This window comes from Oncorhynchus mykiss, chromosome 17 (genome assembly GCF_013265735.2).
Source record: "Oncorhynchus mykiss isolate Arlee chromosome 17, USDA_OmykA_1.1, whole genome shotgun sequence".
Classification (NCBI taxonomy): domain Eukaryota; kingdom Metazoa; phylum Chordata; class Actinopteri; order Salmoniformes; family Salmonidae; genus Oncorhynchus; species Oncorhynchus mykiss.
Window position 1 is genome coordinate 70890365 of NC_048581.1, and position 15577 is coordinate 70905941.

Sequence of the window (15577 nt, forward strand, 5' to 3'; positions counted from 1 at the left end):
GGGTGGCAGCATCATGTTGTGGGAGTGCTTTGCTGCAGGAGGGACTGGTGCACTTCACAAAATAGACGGCATCATGAGGATGGAAAATTGGGGATATATTGAAGCAACATTACAAGACATCGGTCAGGAAGTTAAAGCTTGGTCGCAAATGGGTCTTCCAAATGGACAATGACCCCAAGCATACTTCCAAAGTTGTGGCAAAATGGCTTAAGGACAACAAATTCAAGGTTTTGGAGTGGCCATTACAAAGCCCTGACCTCAATCCTATAGAAAATGTGTGGGCAGAATTGAAAAAGCATGTGCAAGCAAGGAGGCCTACAAACCGGACTCAGTTACACCAGCTCTGTCAGGAGGAATGGGCCAGAATTCATCCAACTTATTGTGGGAAGCTTGTGCTACCCGAAACGTTTGACCCAAGTTAAACAATTTAAAAGGCGATGCTACCAAATACTAATTGAGTGCATGTAAATCTCTCTCTCGCTCTCAGTTCGTATTGCAAGAGCTCTGATGGGTTGGAGGACATGCTCCAGAAGTTGTCATGACTCATGTGTAAGTCTATGGAAGGGGGCAAGAACTGTGAGCTTCCTAGGTTTTGTATTGAAGTCAATGTATCCAGAGGACGGAAGCTAGTTGTCCTCCGGCTACACCATGGTTCTACCCCAGAGAGCGCTGTTGAGGCTACTGTAGACTTTCATTGCAAAACAGTGTGTTCTAATCAATGATTTGGCAACATATGAATATATTTAGTATCGTTTTTTCTAAAAATTAAAACTCTGTTTCACTATTTTAATATTTATGAAATTCAATGAAGAGGATGGTCCTCCCCTACCTCCTCTGAGAAGCCTCCACTGGTGTATAGCGACAGTATGTGAATAGAAAAGGTGTACAGCAGTAGTTACAGCCTTCAAAAAGTATTCATATCCCTTGACTTATTCCACATTTTGTTGTGTTACAGCCTGAATTCAAAATAGATTCAAAAACATTAAAGTTCTCACCCATCTACAGATAATAACCCGTAATGACAAAGTGGAAACATTTGTAGAAATTTGTGCAAACGTATTTAAAATTAAATACAGGAATACCTCATTTACATAAGTATTCAGACCCCTGAGTCAATACTTTGTAGAAACACCTTTGGCAGTGATTACAGCTGTGATACCTTCTGGGTGAGTCTCTAAGAGCTTTCCACACCTAGATTGTGCAACTTTTTCCCATTTTTCTTTTCAAATTCTTCAAGCCCTGTCAAACGAATTCCTGATCAATTGCTAGACAGACATTTTCAGGTCTTTCCATAGATTTTCAAGTAGATTTAATTAAGAACTAACTCAGCCACTAAGGAACATTCACTGTCTATTTGGTAAGCAACTCCAGTGTAGATTTGGCTTTGTGTTTTAGGTTATTGTCCTGTTGAAAGGTGAATTCATCTGCCAGTGTCTGGTGGAAAGCAGACAACCAGGTTATCCTCTAGGATTTTGCCTGTGCTTAGTACCATTCCGTTTATTTTTTAAGTCGATTACAAGCATACCCCTAACATGATGCAGCCATCACTATGCTTGGAAATATGAAGAGTGGACCTCAGTAATGTGCTGTATTGGAATTGCCACAAACATAACACTTTGTATTCAGGACAAAAAACGTATTGCTTTGTCACATTCTTTGCAGTGTTACTTTAGTTCTTTGTTGCAAACAGGATGTATGTTTTGGAATATTTTTATTCTGTAAATGCTTTCTTCCATTCACTCTGTCATTTAGGTTAGTTTTGTGGAATAACTACAATGTTGTTGATCCATCCTCAGTTTTCTCCTATCACAGCCATTAAACTCTGACTGTTTTAAAGTCACCATTGGCCTAACGGTGAAATCCCTGAGAGGTGTCCTTCCTCTCCGTCAACTGAGTTAGGAAGGATTCCTGTATCTTTGTAGTGACTGGGAACATTAATACACCATCCAAAGTATAATTAATAACTTCACCATGCTCAAAGGGATATTCAATGTCAGATTTGTTTACTTGTACCCATCTACCAATAGGTGCCCATTTGAAAGGCATTGGAAAATCTTCCTGGTCATTGTGGTTGAATCTGTGTTCACGACTGAGGGACCTTACAGATAATTCTGTGCGGGGTACAGAGATAGGGTAGTAATTGAAAAATCATATATTAAACATTATTATTGCACACAGGGTGGGTCCATGCAACTTATGTGACTTGTTAAGCACATTTGTAGTCTTGAACTTATTTAGGATTGCCATAAAAGGGGTTGATTACTTACTGACTCAAGACATTTCAGCTTTTAATTTGTAATTCATTTGTAAATTACCCTTTGACATTATGGGGTATTGTGTGTAGGCCATTGACACAAAATCTAAATGTAATACATGTTAAATTCAGGCAGTAACACAACAAAATGTGGAGAAAGTCAAGGGGTGTGAATCCTTTCTGAAGGCAATACAGTATATACTAGAATACAATATATACATATAAAGTGGGTAAAACAGTATGTAAACATTATTAAAGTGACCAGTGTCCAATGACTATGTACATAGGGCAGCAGTCTCTAAGGTGCAGAGTAGAGTACCGGATGGTATCCGGCTAGTGACATGTCTAAGGTTCAGGGCAGGGTACTCCATCCCATTACAGCACAGGATAAGTAACAGGGGCTTAGACTTCTTCAAACCTCACCAGCCGCATGCGTGAGCGTTGCAAAATTCATTTACACACGTTATTCAGTCCTTTCTCCCACACCGCTTGCGCACGTGAACGAGTGTCTGTGTAGCCAGGCCCTAAAATAGAACTTGATTATGCAAGTCCCCTCATTATTGGATATCAGGAAGATACATACCCACATGGACGCTTGAAAGACAAACGAGGAGAGCAACAGCAAGCTGACTAAATATCCATGGATGTTTCATGTGTGTTTCGACATGCCCCCAAATTAACATAATATACAGTGCTTGACCTGGACTGAAATAGGGACTGGTATTCATTTTGGGTGCCAGTATTGTTTACATGTAGGTGCATGAGCTCCACAATACATTTGAGCTAATGTTCTATAAAAGGAATAGGAGCTTAAGCAGTAGAAATTTGAGGTGCCGGTACTCAGCTCCAGTGAGCACCTGTCCAAGTCAAGCACTGGTTAAATAAACTAGTGATGCATGGCTGGGGACCACTACATAAATCTCTGCTTCTTCACTACCCTTGGGCAAGGGCAATCTACCTGATCTCCTGGAGGCGATTGGCTTCAGAGCAGTGTGCATGAATATTAAATCAACATATGAATGAATACTGAAATGCCAAGACATCTCATCTATGAATATTGATGGGAGCGGTAAGTAGTACATGGAGCCAGGCCTCGGTTTGCAGACTAAGTCATCAGCTCTCTGACAACCAGCCCGTCCATACAGGAGAGGGAGAATTCAACAGCCCATCCTAGCGGTGGGACACCTAGCCTGGGGCTACAGAGTCCTCTCATTACAATACAGCAGTTCTCCATCATTACTAATGGATGTGGGATTAGAGACACATGTACGTACGTACACACACTGTACAAAAAATCTACTTGTTTCAACTAATTATTATTAAATTGACTGATTCCAGTCTTTTTAGTTTCTCCAACTTTTCGATCAAAGTGTTTATTTTTTTTTATTTTGATTGAATATTAAAACATACAATCTACTTGCAGCGAACATTTACATTACATTCAGTCATCAAACAGACTCCCATCCAGAGCGACCCACAGAAGCAACCAGGGTCAACGCCCTGCCCAAGGGCACATTTAAAGATCTCCCACAAGGTCAAAACATGGACCCGAACCAGCCACCTATCCGCCACATAAATCATAACAGCAAGGCCAACTGAATACGTTTGAGTGCATGTATGGCACTATTTACAAAGTAAATCTCAGTTCTGTTAAAAGTACACTCAAGTAAAACTATTTTATTTATCATAGTGATTAACATTAACACAGAGTAATATGCCCCACTAACATTAGACAACTATACAGAAAACTTTTAAATTGCTGAAATAAGTCAATCAAATCAATAGTCAGATGAACTGATAATTGACACAGACATGGTGGCAAAGCAGGAAGATCCCAGGTGAGGACGTGTTGAATAGTAATTACTGTATACAGGCACAATGTAATCATGTTGGTCAAATATGTAAGTTTAAAACATTGTATGTCAAAGCACCGTCTGTGTGTAACTAGTTCCACAGCCATTTTTTTTATGAAGATACCAAAATAATAATATCTAGTTGAATGAACATATGAGTCAAGTTGAGCAAACACATCATTTTAAGTTAACTTAATTTGTGCCGAGGTTGTCTCAAGTTGGAGTTTGCGCCAACTAAAAATGTTAAGTTCAGGTAACACTTTGACCGAAAAGTGGAACCAGTGACTTAATAATTTTACAGTATGCACATATATGCACACACACCAACATACTAAATGTACGTTAGAACACGGAGAGATGATTCAGAGGGTACAAATACATGACAAATAAAATAAAAACATTACACACACATCTCCCACTCCTTTTCATGCAAGGGGATCATTCTGCCTTTGGGTGGAGAACAGGCTTGGAGATAGGGGTTTAAATATAGCCTGGAGGAGTACATTGGGCATGGGGGAGAGTGTTCCACACTGCATTCCACACTGCAAAACAGTGTCTCTGTTTTAAAATGATACAGACAGAGGCCTTATAAACACCAACCCAATTGTTATCATCGTCTTTGAACTGGACATGGGAGCACGAGGGTTGGAGTCCCATGGGACCCGTGAGCCTGTCTCTCTCCAGATGTATAGGGCCATCATCCAGTGATTCACCTTCCAAACATCTGATCTCCCTGCATCAGGATTGGCAGAGATATGCCCAGGGCCTAAGCCCCTGATTTACAACAAGGTGCACATCACTGGGATTTCTATTCTGAAACAATACCCCATGTTACACTGGTCATCTACCTGACTTCAATACAAGTCAAGTATATAACCAACGCCTTCTAAAAAAAACTCCACAAAGTAAAAGGTAAGAAAATGAAATAAATGAAGTAGACTGGCCTTTCCTCTCCTGGGGAAGATGAAGCCTTCCATGGTCAGAGCAGAACACTGCAGGAAGCTTCTAATGACTGGAAGGTATCTGAGTGGACAGTAATCGCTGAGACTGTGATGTAAGCAGACAATCAGTCACCACCACAGTGTTAATCATTGCATTGCTCCTCTACATCACCCTGGCAACAGCCAAGTTAAACAGCTACACTCTGACACACTGCACAGTCAGTCAGTAGACACACCAACCTGTAAAGACCCTGTCCACTGGTGAAGCTAACGCCCAAGAAATGACTGACCCACACACAGACAAGTTCTTACTAGACTAGAGATACTTATTGTTTTGTTTTCAGTATTATTCACCACTGTGGAACTCTTAATAACCACCTATGGACTGGTTGGTACAAATCCTCTGAGGTACTGGTACAAATCCTCTGAGGTACTGGTACAAATCCTCTGCCAAGTCAGGGACATCTCAAGAGGTTGGGTTGAGTGGTGGTGCCATTCATTTAACTAACCCAATATTAACAGTTTCATTTGCCATAGGGCAAGGTGTCATCCAGGCTCTTAAACACCTCCTCTAAAGTGTTCAACACATCCACAACCCTTGCCTTCCTGAAAAACAGCCATGGAGCTGAGTGGGCTTGATGTGGTATCCGAAAGGAACCCCATTCCCGACTAATTCCAGAGCAGCTCCCAGAACAGCTGCTGTGTTTCTGTGTCATCATTCCAGACAGCATGTTTAAATGGCAGCTCAGAGGAACAGCTGCTGTGTTTCTGTGTCATCATTCCAGACAGCATGTTTAAATGGCAGCTCAGAGGAACAGCTGCTGTGTTTCTGTGTCATCATTCCAGACAGCATGTTTAAATGGCAGCTCAGAGGAACATCTGCTGCGTTTCTGTGTCATCATTCCAGACAGCATGTTTAAATGGCAGCTCAGAGGAACAGCTGCTGTGTTTCTGTGTCATCATTCCAGACAGCATGTTTAAATGGCAGCTCAAAGGAACAGCTGCTGTGTTTCTGTGTCATCATTCCAGACAGCATGTTTAAATGGCAGCTCAGAGGAGAGGAGAAGGAGAAAAAGGTTCAGAGGAACAGCTGGAGGCAGGCAGCAGCCAAATTTCTATTATTTCTACTTCTTTTGTTTTCTCTGGACAGGCAGGGAAAATAGGAGGACAGATTATTTTTCTATTTTTTAAATGCCTTTTGTTCTGAGATCAGATGGGCATTTCCTTTCAGTGTATTTTGTCTTAATTTGTCCTAATTTGGTAATTTATTGAAGCAGACATGTTCAGCTTTAATCAGTGTTAAACTGGATTACACTACATACCAAAGAGGAATCAAACAAAAAAAAGGTGTTTATTAGTAGCTAATTACTGGCGACTCAATCCAATATATTCAATCTAATGGAGATTAGGCCTGCACCCACCTGCCACAATAAATAATAATCCATTATTCTTGTCCAACACACACACACTCCATAAAATATACATTGACTGAACACTATCAAAGAATGCACGTAATCTCACTACACCTTTATAGAATTTGTAAAGGTTTAGTGTCAGAAGTGCAGGAAGTGAGAGAGGACTATATATTTATGTAACATTAACTGAGGATGGCAGCTTTATACCAGATGACCATGTTACTTATTCATAAGTGTTACTTGTTCGGTAACTGCTACTGGGACAGATGCATGGTATGTCACATGGGGGCAGGTTTTCAGGCTCCTGAGACCTCAGTCCTTATACGGAACTGTAGCTATGCTGTTCTCATGCGATATTGTCAAGCTGTCATTGGGGAACCCATCTGTGCAAACTATCTGCCACTTTGAAATGCTGACAAACACAACTAGTCTAAACATGGCTTAAAACAGTGGACCAGATTAAACAATCTCCTGGTGTTGAAAGGGGATGGTCAAAAACCGACCTGACATTATTTTGCACATCAAGACTGATAAAATGGTTGGTTGCCTATGAGCCGAGGCTACCTGTAGTCTAAATGTCTGTTTCAGAGCAATGCAGCCTGATATCTCCATTACCCCTGGACTCTCGGGCAAGCTGCTGGAGTGTCCCATTATTCCCCGAAATCCGTTCATATGCTAATCCAAAATGACCTATCCTGACTCAATCAATCCCGCGGCCGGGCAGGTCCAGACCATAGAGGCAACACAACAAAGACTAATCCACTGAAAAAAACGGGTTAGCTTGACCGCCGCGCCACGAAGAGTAGAAAGAGAAAATGGATAACAACACATCCATTACGGAGGATAGTCTATGAGTCAGTAAGGTGAAAATTAGTGAGACCGTCAGTGCAACTATTGCGTACGAGCAAAAAAAATTTAACGTTCAAATAAAAAAAATATATTACAGAATAATCAGTGTAATTGCTTAGTAGTTGCAATGTAAATATGATTGCCTAGTTCTAAATCATGAATAGGCCTACCTAGTCGTAAAATAGTAAACTAGTAAAATACATTTCACCTCATACCTCATTGATGTTGATATGATTTAGTTTAAATCGAGCACACCACGAATGAGCCACAGACTACATTGTAGCACACATCTTGCAGTCAGGGAATATCAAACCCTTTCTAAACACGACCTTTCAACGGCAGTAAAAGTTCACTCAAACTGGCAATGTTGATTAAACTTGGCCACAGTTTAAAACCTGAAATAGATACTGTCTTGAAGGTCCGGACACAACAGCGCGCAAAGATAGCCTTGTCAGCTGTGTAAATAACAGATTGATACAAAATAACGGAGCCACAAACGGTAAAATGTAGTCAATGCTTGCTTACCTTATCACCAAGTAGGTGTGAGGGAGAGCATGGCTATGCACCCGGTGATAATAGCTTTCAACCACACTTTCCTCATTGCAAACCTTTTCATAGTCTACTATTCCTGCGACACAATTTTACGAATCCTGCACTCTCACTCTCTAGTCAGTGCGAAGGCGCAATCTGTTCCTCTAGGCTACTGTCCTCTTCGCTCTGTGAGCCTTTTTGTCAAGATGTTCTGCAAACACATTCACCAAGCGCAATGATTGGTAAAGCGACACAAAACCCAATAAGCGGTTAAACACAAATACCCCTACATTTAGTCCACCTACATTGAGATAATGCAACAGCCTTAACTTTGTAGATTACGTTTCGAACGAATCCAAAACAATAATTTAAAGAAAGTTGAAAAACCATCCACAGGGACTCCTTAGTTAAGGAGCGCTGGGCAGGGGACTTGCTCACCCTGAGTGACTGGCTGAATAACGGAGTAATTCCCCCCCCTCCACACACACAAACACACACCCACCCCTCCCGAATGCTAATGACCATCCGTGATGTCAGCAAGTCACCATCACACTGGTATAATTAGCGGCGTGAATGACTGGTGTTTTGGAGTCATTTGCATGCAAATTAAACAATTTCACTGAATCAACTGCCCCAGGGAAGCCAGCTAGAGAGCGAGAAAGGGAATAGAAGTACCATGCGGTATTAGAGGGATTGCCAAAGACTCCAGCCACCCTAGTCATAAGACTGTTCTCTCTGCTACCGCACTGCAAGCGGTACCGGAGCGCCAAGTCTAGGTCCAAAAGCCTTCTTAACAGCTTCTACCCCCAAACCATAAGACTCCTGAACAGCTAATCAAATGGCTACCCAAACTCTTTGCATTGCCTGCCCCCCCACACATTTTTACACTGCTGCTACTCTCTGTTTATTATATATGCAGTCATTTTACCTCTACCTGCATGTACATATTACCTCAATTACCTTGACAAACTGGTGCCCCTGCACATTGACTCTGTACCGGTATCCCCTGTATGTAGCCTCTCTACTGTTATTTTACTGTTGCTCATCAATTATTTGTTCATTTCTATTTTTAAATTAGTTTTTTTACTTCAGTTTAGTAAATACTTTCTTTACACTTATTCTTCTTAAAATTGTATTGTTGGTTAAGGTAAGGGCTTGTAAGTAAGCATTTCACTATACCTGTTGTATTCGGTGCATGTGACAAACATTGATTTGGAAACAAAATGCATAACAATTACCAAAATAATGGAGGAGAATGGAGAAGGGTTATAGATAGCCTATAGCTTACAGAACACTAGTGTGGAATAGAGTAAGGTAACCAAACTTTTTTTTGAATTTTATTAGGATCCCCATTAGCTGTTGCAAAAGCAGAAGCTACTCTTCCCCCTGCCCTCATTTCCCAATACACTGTAGCCGAAGAGGTCCTATTATCTACTGCTTAGTTAGTTATCAAATGTTTATCAACAGAATTAGAAGAAATACATTGTTACAAGGCCTCTCAAATAGCTTCCCGAGCATTGGACTAGTAACTGAAAGGTTGCCAGTTCGAATCCCAGAGCTGACAAGGTACAAATCTGTCATTCTGCCCCTGAACAAGGCAGTTAACCCACTGTTCCTAGGCCGCCATTGAAGATAAGAATTGACTGACTTGCCTAGTTAAATAAAGGTCCAATAAAAAAACCAGAAGGGAACAATAGCTTTCACCTTTCAGCTCTTCCACAACAGTGAGCATGAGGGAAAGGAGACAGGCAAGACAGTTATTGAACACTAGGCAATTGGAACATAGTTTAGAGACAAAACAATTCATATTGACCTTGTACTTCCATCATAAAACAACTTCCAAATGTAGAAACAATGACATACAGTATAAGCAGTTGTAAGAACTATAAACTGGGTGATAGGGGTGTGTCGGTTTGGGACCAAAATAAATAGTTACACTTTTGGAATGAAATCAGTGTGTCAAGTTGCAAACCAAAATATTCATTTGACTTACTCTCTAACTTTTGTATAATTTCAGCCAGTAGTTTTGAAAGTGGTGCTCACGAGCTAAAAGTGGTACCCGTTTTTTTGTGTACTTGTGTATCCAATTGTGTACTACGTCATCCATTTAGTGTGATATGTTATGAGTTTTGCCATTTATATTATATCATACACATTTAGCAATTTGTGTGATATGTTCCAAATCCAATTCCTGCAATATGTTTCAAATTTGTTGGGCTTTAGATCCAGGAGTGCATCTTTTTTAAAACATTTTTTTAAATAAAACCCCCTTTTTCTCTCCAATTTCATGGTATCCAATTGTTAGTAATTACTATCTTGTCTCATCGCTACAACTCCCGTACGGGCTCGGGAGAGATGAAGGTCGAAAGCCATGCGTCCTCCGAAACACAACCCAACCAAGCCGCACTACTTCTTAACACAGCACATCCAACCCGGAAGCCAGCCGCACCAATGTGTCGGAGGAAACACCGTGCACCTGGCGACCTTGGTTACTGTGCACTGCGCCCGGCCTGCCACAGGAGTCGCTGGTGCGCGATGAGACAAGGACACCCCTACCGACCAAGCCCTCCCTAACCCGGACGACGCTAGGCCAATTGTGCATTGCCCCACGAACCTCTCGGTCGCGGCCGGCTGCGACAGAGCCTGGGCACAAACCCAGAGTCTCTGGTGGCACAGCTAGCGCTGCGATGCAGACCACTGCGCCACCCGGGAGGCCGCCCGGAGTGCATCTTTAACTATGGAAAGTCAATCAACATTCATTCTTCCATTTGGGATGTGATTTGGTATTGATCGGTTTATTTGTGGACTCAACCTGCAATTAAAAAGGGACTAAATAAACAGGCTGATTGTTCTCTACTAGATTAATTATATCTTGGCTATTTTGGTTAGTCGTAATTTACAAACACTTGCATGGCTCTAAGCCTGTAATACTATCTGAGCTCCTTTCCAGAATCAGTGTTAGGAGTGTTTAACAATGTCTGACTGCTGCTGCTAATTTGCTTATTTGTCTTGCATTGAATGTGGTTGATTTCAAAGGGGAAACGGTGCAATGAGGGGGAGTTTGTAATTAAATCAACATGTGTTTATTCTTCCTCAAAAGCCTCTGCACTGCTTTAGCCAAGAGCCAAAAAGTAAAGTAGAAAAACAAAACCCTTTGAAACAGTGGTTGAACGCTGTATAAACAGTTTGTGAAGCTGGTAAAACCAGCCGGTGGCTCTGAACGACCTCCACAGTTTGAGGAAGACGCAGTCTTCTTTGCGTTCTCCTTTACCTCCTTGAGTCAGCCTACAGCTTTTGCTCCCAATGCTGTGTCTGGCTTGGATTCCATCTTCACACGTGGCAGACCGCCTCTCCCTGGCCTGCACGTCTTTTAGCCCCACACACACACACACACAAGAGTATCAATTGCCCCTCATCCTGAACTTAAGGCCTTTCCACAGGATTTTATGAGGAACTGTAAGTGACAGCGTCCCCACTCCTCATAGCCACAGAGCGGATCAGCTGGTCTGGGGACCGTTGCTAACCTCATATGGGCTCTGCACTTTCCCAATAAACTTATCCAGGGCCTGTAACTGCTTTAATGCTCTAATAAAAATGTAGAGGCCAGCTTGGGAAACATGCCACAGATAACATTTACTTTACTGTAGGCATGCAGTGCCTTTGCATGGTCATTTTAGTCAAGGAGAACAAGTTTACTCCCTTCCAAAGCATGTAGGAGCATATCAGTGGTTTTGTCCCGATCAAAGCACAAGATGAACGATAGTGCATACTTACTGCCCTGAGGGATGAACAAGCCATGTCAAATATGTTTTATAGTTGCACTTCCTGAGAGGATCTTATCATACACCAATATTATATAAACCTTACCAAGGAATGAACTAAAGTAACAACAAAAAAAATATCTGTCACTATAACAAAGAGCAATGGCTCCAATGGCCCGAGTTGACCCACAATTTCATGTAACACCACCCTCTTCTCTCCTTTCATGTGGGAAATGCTGATGATGACTATCACTGAGTCAACACCAAGGCAGCTGAATCTCACCCCAACAGCTGATCACTAAGGAGAGAAGGGAGAGCACGAGAGGAGAGATAGAGAAAAGAGATTGAGAGAGAGAGCAAGAGAAAATAGAGGGAGAGAGAGAGCAACAGAGAGAGCAAGCGAGAGAGAGAGAAAGAAAGAACACTCCTTTTCTGGTGTGTATAGATCTCTACATTCTGGTGTGTATAGATATCTACATTCTGGTGTGTATAGATATCTACATTCTGGTGTGTATAGATATCTACATTCCTTTTTAGTGACTGGGCTGGGCTTGCATCAAAGCAGTTGGGACCAACAAGCAAGTTAGATTGATCCAACTTCCTTTCCCACAGACTAGACATATTTACAGCCTCAGATAGGGATTTAGGGGGTTGGAGTAATCCCCCAAATCTCTGCTACCGCTTTTAGAAGTCTCTTCCAGCGGGTTTACCCATGTACTCTGTCCTTAGAGTAGAGGGTCTGAGGCTGTGGATGGATACAAAGCTCAAGAGCACTTCTACAATAGTGTTCACAGCAGATAAGTGACTATTACACACTCCATGTTGAATGTTAAATGGATTAATTCTACACGGTTTGAGCGGAATAATTGTATTTTTATAGGGGGAGAGAAAAGTTTAGCCAGTTTGTTGAAATTATAATTTGCTTGGGGGTTCGTGAACAGGGAGAGAGTGTGTTGTCCTGCTCCAACTCCATTCATGGAGGGGCCCTCGGCTCTGGAGTGATCTTGAGGAGAGGTTCCTGATGGGTAGGCTATTTCTGCCCCTGCTGGCCCACTTAAAACAAGAGGTCTTCAGCATGGAGAAACGTGTAGCTAGGGCCCCATCCATCTCAAGCCACAGGAAGCCTGGCTTTCAGGGGCTGTGGAGCACGTTCCTCAGTCCACAGTACCCTACTCTACCCCTGTCTCTCTGAGTTTTCCCAGTCCTACATGCGGATTCTGATTAAAAACATAACTGGGTCACACTTTCCTCTGGTTGAAAAAGGGGTGGGACTTAGTAAAGGTATGCGTAGATGCACAGGGAAATGTTGACTGATAAACATGAAAAATGTAGAAAGAAATGGTTTTACATCAACGTGAAATAGGAAAATTAAAGTCAACCACCTGCTGTCTAAACCTCCCACACCAAACATACAAGGGCAGTTTCATGACTAAGCTCCCATTCATCCACCAGTGGGAGGAATAATCCATAGTCATGTCGGCCATGTGGGTGTCAGTACCTCAATGGGTGATCGCTCCCATTCAGTCAGACTGCAGGGTTCTGGAACACCACACAGAGTTCTATTCCAGAAGTCTCTCCTCCTTGGAGCTCTGCAGCCCTCTCCTTTCTCCCTGCAGTCACCATGCGGAGAGGAGTGACCAGATGTTCATTAATAAAGGATATGATCACCCTCATTAGGGTGACCACAGCAGTGCAACAACACCAGCAGCTTGATACATTATTGCCTCATTCTGTTTGAGAACGTCACACCACACAATACCCATAGTGGACAGTATACTAAAGCCTCAGACACACTCTACAACACCACAGCCAGGTATGCAGAACAACAGTACATGCTGATAATGCATACTACTTGAAGAGAGAAATAGAAGATGCAAAATTGAACACAATATGTGGTCTAGGACAAAGACGTAGACTTGTTTTCATGTTGAACATCAATAGAGAGTAAAAATCCTCAGGTCGGTCGGCCCAGTGATTTAAACACAGCCGTGTGATTATCTTCTTCTATTTAAGCCAATCACTTGGGTAGTGCTCCAATTTCTCCAGAGGCTCCTGTAACGGTTTAAACTTGAGCCATCCAAACTTTTAGTTAAATAAACCCTTGCTCAAGTATGCCATGTTTAAATATTTAGTTTGAGAAAGACTGGCTGGAAGGGGAGAAGGATCAGTCAAACAGTGGTGGGTCTGATTGAGTGGTTCTGTCTGTCCATTCTAGTCCAGGACCAGGAGGGAGTACAGTGCTCTGCTTATGTCCACTTACAGCTCCGTTTGATTTGCAATTTGTTATCAACACAATTCAAGGCCATGGCAGAACATTCCTCAGACAACTGTCTAGAGGACACTTTTCCTCCTCGTTGTTGCACGAATAAGAACATTAAAAATTGGTCAGATGTAATTTGTGCAGTAAGTAGGAACTGAAAGTATGTTCCTATTCAATTTCCAATGGCAAAGACAATATAGGAAAGAGAGATGGGGGGGAAAAAAATGAAAATAATTCTGAACAGTTAGTCCTCGGGGTTTTGCCTGCTACATAAGTTCTGCTATACTCACAGACATGAATCAAACAGTTTTAGAAACTTCAGTGTGTTTACTATCCAAATCTATGAATAATATGCATATCTTATATTCTTGGCATGAGTAGCAGGAAGTTGAAATTGGGCACGCTATTTATCCAAAAGTGAAAATTCTGCCCCCTAGCTTTAAGAGGTTTTAATTAAGAACAAATGCTTATTTACAATGACGGCCTACAACTCATGTAACAGCAGCCACACACACATAGTTTGGTAAATGTATCAGGGTTAGGGATCAGGGAGGGTGTGAATCAGAGCCCAGGACGGACTGATATAGCTTCCTGTTACAGGAGTGAGAGTGTGAGAGAGAGAGAGATTGCGAGAGAGAGACCTAGAGAAAACCAGGATGCTCTTTTATTCATCTGTAGGACAAAATATTACCATTAGCTCATGCTTTAAATACCTCCGTGATTTGCAACAGAGAATAGCACCTTTGAAAAATCGGATCAGTCCTTTCAGCCTGCAACATGCCTATTACAAACACCGAGCTCCAGTCAGTTTGATCGGTTGGTGTTGTCAAAATATGATTGGTTAGAAACTTTCACACAGGCCCATATCTTGCAGCATTAGTAGAGCCAGTCTGCTACCGTCAAGTCCATCTGAACTCTATGTAGACCTACACAGGAATAGGAAAACAGACCGGCTTACTCACCAATCCATTTCCACCCTCCCCTTTTCACCTCAATAACCCTAAAGCGTTTCACTTACATCACTATCTCACAGGGGAATTATGCTTTTAGTACTACAGGCTATTTTGGATTAAAATTCATTTAATTTATGAGGTTTTTCAGAATAAAGTAAAAGCGAAGGTGTGTAGAGTCAGGATTGAATAGACTTGTCTGATATGAACAGATGACATTGGAGGAGAAAAGGGGGATTTAATACACTGAATCTGATTTCAGAGCTTATCTAAGTGGCCAATAGAAATATAAAGAGGATGACTTCCTGACCACACAACAGAGGTTCTGTGAGGGGGGTCCTCATCCAATCAACAGTGTTTCATCTCAACCAACCCTGAAATAAAACAACCACCCATCCAATTCACCAACTACAAAAACAACAACAGTTCACTTTGGTCAGGCCATTTATTCCACCCAAGGTCCATTTCATTATCAGATTTCCTGCAATAAGCTGTGATGACACACGCTCCACGTCGATATGACCACCACTGCTTTCTCCACAGGAGCTGTCTTGCCCAGCTCCGGTGGCAGTTATGGACCGGTAACTGAAGAGGGATTGGCATTCTAGGATCAATAGAGTATGTGTCAGGGTAGGGAGTTATCCAGATTTTCATAACTCTTCCATACAATACACACACACACACACACACACACACACACACACACACACACACACACACACAGTTAAAGTTGGAAGTTTACATACACCTTAGCCAAATACAT

General features: G+C 41.9%; 1 protein-coding gene across 3 annotated transcripts in view; it reads right to left on the reverse strand.

Annotated features, from left to right (window-relative positions):
- Positions 1 to 15577, reverse strand: part of prickle2b (prickle homolog 2b) — a 108930-nt gene that overhangs the window by 16284 nt on the left and 77069 nt on the right. Inside the window, exon 1 of one of the 3 annotated variants that reach the window (XM_021569614.2) lies at positions 7838 to 8291. The exons of the other annotated variants lie outside the window; for them this stretch is intronic. The gene's annotated coding sequence lies outside the window, so the exon portion shown is untranslated. Of the gene's footprint in view, positions 1 to 7837; positions 8292 to 15577 lie in introns of those variants that run through there. 3 annotated transcript variants of the gene reach the window in all.